Source organism: Cyprinodon variegatus, unplaced genomic scaffold (genome assembly GCF_000732505.1).
Source record: "Cyprinodon variegatus isolate N-32 unplaced genomic scaffold, C_variegatus-1.0 Scaffold254, whole genome shotgun sequence".
Lineage (NCBI taxonomy): Eukaryota > Metazoa > Chordata > Actinopteri > Cyprinodontiformes > Cyprinodontidae > Cyprinodon > Cyprinodon variegatus.
The window spans coordinates 628801-634476 of record NW_015150707.1 but is presented as its reverse complement, the minus strand read 5'-3'; positions in this window follow the sequence as shown (position 1 = coordinate 634476).

The window sequence follows — 5676 nt, the reverse complement described above, 5'->3', positions numbered from 1 at the left end:
CATTTTTTTCCCTTTTTTTAAGTGAAACAAGAATTTTCTTTCTAATAAAAAAAAATCTTTCTTTGCAAATTGTGTATAAAAAGCTATTTTAAAAGAGGGTTTTGGAAAAAAAATAATAATAAGCATTAGACACACATAAAGGAGGTAAAAAAGGGACAGAGCATAAGAACTGGGGGGAGACAAACTGACAGAGAGAACAGGATGGAGGGAGAGAGAGAGAGAGAATAAAACAAACAGAACACACGGAATAACATAGTAACCTTCAAGAATTAACAGGAAAGGCAAAGCAAAAACACACGTTGTGTATCCCATTAGACCTGGATGCAGTGTACTGTATACACATGAGCATATATCAGAGTCCTGCACCGGGTTAGGTACCTGCGGGTACCCGTATCTACGGGTTGAAAAAAAACCCATATTATTTCACGGGTGTGGGCACGGGTATATATGGACAAAATGCGGATTTCAAAGAGTTACAGCATTAAGGAAACTTATTTATATTTTATTATATATTAACTCTACATCTTAAAAAATATATTTATTGAACAATATCCAGTTTACAGTATTTGTTTTAAGCAAAGAGGCAAACCTTCTTACTTCGGCCAGTTTACAGCTGTTAATCTGTGAGCATAGCGTGCACTTGATGTGTGCGTAATGCAATATTCTTTTATACCTCCCTTATTATTAACTGCTGTGTTTACAGTTTTTGACCACAGGTCCGGTCGCACTTTATTATTTACGGGTCCATGTGGTCCTGGCCAGGTTTAAATGGGGATAACTGTGGGTATACGGGTCCAGTTTCGGTTATGAACTTTACGGTTGCAGGCAGATACGATTTTGAAGACTTCCTTAGCAGGAAGGTATGCTCAATAGCAGGTGTGAGGGGCCTCAGACCCAACCCAAAGAACCCAGGGAAGATGAAGAGGAGACCAGAGCCCCTGATAACCAAAGGCACCTCAAAGTAAAGGGGCACAGAGAGGGCAGATGCAAAAGGCGACAACAACCACCCGAGATGGACAGAGGGGAGGCTAGGGGCAAAACCTCAAAAGGCTATGGTGCTGAAGACAAAGGAAGCTGCAGCACAACTTCTGCCGGCAGCCGGTCATGCCCAAGTCAGCCTAGTAGGCCCGGTCCAGCCCACAAAGAGATCCGACAACACACCAGCGGATGGACATACCAGTCCATTGCAAGGAGCAAAACTGGGGGAAGGAAAATATTCAATTAATATTTGGGGCCTAGGATAACCCAGTAAATGGAGGCAGCCAAACACTTGACCTGACAAGAAGACAAAAACACATTCACAGGCATCCAGTCACATTCACAAAATCCCACCCTTATAACCTCACACAGATATATGCCGTCAACAAAAAGACTCACAAGGATAGAAACTGAACACACACCAAAAAAAATCAGACATCTTTTAATAGTTGAGTTAAAATATAAACTGAAAGCATGTAAAAAAAAAAACAAAAAAAAAAACATGTCAAATCATAAATGACAAGCCTTTACATGTTTTCCATTTTGATGATTAACATAACTAATCAGCTCTGAATCCCTAATGTTTAAAGGCTTCATTATAATCCTTAGCTCTCTCCACAAGTTTTCTGTCAGGTTCAAAGTGGGTCTTTAGCTGGACCTCTCCAAGATGTACTTCCATACTGAAGAATTATGTTTATCAAATTTAACTATCCACATAAAGCTAAAAAAGCCAAGGGTATGACTGTAAAAATCTATAAGGATCTGCAGTTGTATAATAATGACATACGAAAATGTTTTAGGGCAGTAAATACTTTAGAAAGACCGTTATAAAGAAAATACCTTGTGAACAAGTCAGCTGTTCACATAACTGTGATCTGTTATTGAATTATTAAATTAGATTTTAACTTTGGGGCAGGAATGCTCTGGTTCCTTGACTTTACACAATTTCCCCTATTTGCTTTTTGAGCTATATTTCCCAATCTTGTCATGTATTATGATTTAAAGTTGCAGCGAATTAACCTTAATCCTGTCTGCAAACTTCCGTAGTTAATGCCTTGTTCGGGTATCCTGTTACATGTTTAAGTAAGGTTGTGGTGACTACCCTCTGATCAACTCCATAGTTCCCTCAGTAAACTCTGCAGAAAGGTGAGAGCTTCCAGACAAGCCTCGACATGAGCAGCTACTCCAAATGGGAGTCTCCGGGGCGGGCAGTGTCTACAGCTCAGAAACAAGTCAAAGCGTGATATTCTGCAGCATAAACACATCGCATGTGAAGGCTCAACTCCCACATGATGCATGAAAAACTTTCTCTTCAACAGGTACTTCCTGTCTGCAATAGAACTCAACTCTACATCTAATTCTGTTATTGGCATGGCAACAGACAATCACATGAACAAATTATTGTTCACCTTCAAAGGGTTTTTCTTTAACAGTCAGACTTTGTGAATCATCCTTCAAACATCAAAGGTCGATTTTAAGGGCCAAAGCTAAATGGAAAGAACGAGTGGGAGTTGAGTTTTATGGTCTCTGCAAAGAACTTGGCCACTGTGGATTGAGATAACACAGAAGAAGGGAGTAGAACAGATATCAAATTATCTCCAGTGCTCAAATTACCACACATCTGAACACATAAAACACCTTTGATTGTTGTTTTTGAATTTTAATTGAACTCAATATCAAATCTGGTGTATGTAAGAGTCAATAAACATTTCTTGTCTTTTTTTTTATTAAAAAATATAAATATCAACACTCAAGCAATAGTTTTACACCATCACGATGATTCACAGAGTTAAAAGACTTTGTGGTAGATGTTAACACATCTATTAACTTCAAGAAGTAAATGTAAATGCTGTAAATTTACAGTAGAAGGTTTTCATTTTAGTTTGGACACTTTTTTTTTACTTTGGCTTACAGTAGCCTGCTTTTCTTCTTTTTTTTAAACAAACATAGAAACATACTTTAAAAATAAGTATAGAAGATAAGTAAAAATAAAAAGACAGCTTAAGTCCAAAGAGAAATGGTCAAAGAGCATTAAAAAAAACAAATAATTATAGGTGGAGACCACTTATAAAGAATGCAAGAATGTTTAGCTGAATTGAAGTTTAATAACATAAATTATTTACACATGTGCTTTAACATTTCACCATTTTCTTCTGCAGGATCAAATCCTTGTATTCTATATTTAAGTACTTCAGATCAGGAGAAAGACTATTAAAATATTTGAAATGTAAAACTCTGACCCTGTTTGAACATTGTTGGCCAGTATACTAAAAGAACGTCATAAAGTAGACTGACAGACCTCATTACAGAAGACCTTCATAGGATGAGCAAGAATATTTACAGTTTTTTCATTTGCTACATAGAAATAATGAGTTTCATAAAGTATGAAGAATACAGCATAGGCTCTTGGATGACAAGTTGCCAACTTGTAGCAGGTCCTGCTGTTTAAATTGTACCAATGGGACTTTCTGCAAGGAGTTTTAACCTTGTTTCCTTGCATGTGTGGGTTTTCCCTAATTAATCCAGCTTCCTCTTACAGTCTTAATGTAATGGCAGCCTGTCCAGGGTGTATTCCTTCCTTCTTACCTACTCAGTGCTGGAGATAATCACTGGACCAAGACCCCAGAGACAAGCATAGAAAATTAGGTCAGGTAGAAATCTACATCTCAGGGGTGTTTTGCATCATAATATGAAATAAATACATATGTGAGCTGCTTTAGGTTGTCTCATATTACCAGTTTCTCCTCTCTGCTTCCTGTCCTCCCTCCTCTGTTGGAGGACAAGTCTAGACAAGTCCTCAGTCTGCCTCATGAATCTCAGCACAGCTCAGTCTAATCTGGACACATCTGAGCTGCAGCTGAGGCCTCCCACACAGCAAACCTACAGAATTACTCCTGCTGCTCTTCAGCCAAAGCAAGCATGGACATGCCTCGGTGCAGCTGGCCTAGCTTTGGCTTACCTGGGGAGAAAACTCAGGGATCATTAGGGTGAGAAGGACAGGCATCATTGAGTTCAGATTGTTTCTGTATGATTGGCGCGCAGGGATTTTTGGACCAACTTAAACTTTCCCTGAAAACAGATGGAAAATCTGTATAAAAACATGACATAATGATAAAATCTTGCATTCCTTGTTTAATAAAAGGCTTAATTACACCCAGAGTTGCTGTCAATCAGACTTCTGCATCTCTCAGCAGGTGTTTTGGTTCATTCCTCATGGGTAAACTGCTCCACATGCTCACAGAAGATCACTTCAGAACAGTCCAATGTTTGCCTCTCAGCTTTTCTTGATGTTTTTAGCTGTGTGTTTTAGGTCATTATCATGTTGCAAGACAAGCAACTCAGTTCTCTCTGGAATCCCTTGATATTCTTTAGATTTAATTTAAGATTTAAGACACCCTGTATCAGATGAAGCAAGGCAGCCCCAAATCATAAAGGAGCCTCCCCTATGTTTCTCAGTAGGACAGTGTTTGTTTTTTTCTTATATGCTTAATTGTCCCATCTGTGAACATAGAGCTCATGTGCCTTGGCAAAAAGTCAAATTTCTTTCTCATCTGTCCATAGTTCATCTTTGCCCAATTTGCACAAACACTTTCACTGTTTACCTGAGCTTATTTCACTAGAATGGCAGAAAAACAGTAAGTGTCCCTTAAATAATTTTTCTCGTCTAAGACATTTTACACAAAAAACTCACAAAATGTTTTATTCTACACACCAATCATTAACAATTTCAAAGGAAGTTAAATGGGGGGAAAAAATGGTAAAAAAAATCACAGATTATATTATTAACTGTAGTTCTGCACTCCACCAGTAGGTGGTGAGATGCTCACATGAAGCTTCATGAACTGTGGGGACCTTTGAAGCAATTTGGCCAAACGGTTCAATGCCTCATGAGGCTTCATCTCACCATCACTACTTCCTCATAACCTTCACATCTCCCTGTCTCATGTTTCCCAATTATGTGCAAGGTACTGTTAACCCTTTAAGGCCAATTGTATTATATTTGATACATGGGTTTTTTGAGACCTCTATACCCTCAGTGTTAGATTTTTATTCTTGAAAACCCTGATTTATTTTACACAATAGGTCGCATGTAGGGAACAGAAAACGTTTAAATGATTATCGAGAAAAACCTTATGTATCAAATTTGATGCAAACAAATGATCAAATTTAACTTATACAAACTTCCTTTTTAAATGTCATTTGTCAGAAAGTTCAATGACGACTCTAATAAAGTGTCAATTATTTTATGGTCCAGGCTTTAAAGGGTTAAAAGTGTGCAATGACCTAACCTTTCTTGGGTGATAACTGATTCCTCCCTTCTAAACTTTCTCGTTCCCTCAGATCCCAACATGAGCGGCATCCACCAAGCAGCACAGTGACTACCCGTAGCCCCATATATAGGAACACTGACTGATTAAAATATTGTACACACCTGTGTTGCTAATTAGTGCAAACATAATTTAACATGTACCATTGGTAACATTATTTTTTTGGACTAACCCATCAATATTGTCCAAGAAGGAATCATGACTAGTTTTATTTATAATTCTGTTGAAGTATGATTAAAAGCAATGTCTGACTTCAGTTTGTTAATTTTCATTAAACTTTATAATTAATAAATTTTTTGTCAAAGTGAACTTTTTTTCTGTGACTATTGTGGGTGTTTTGTTTGTCCAGATGCTTATATATATATATATA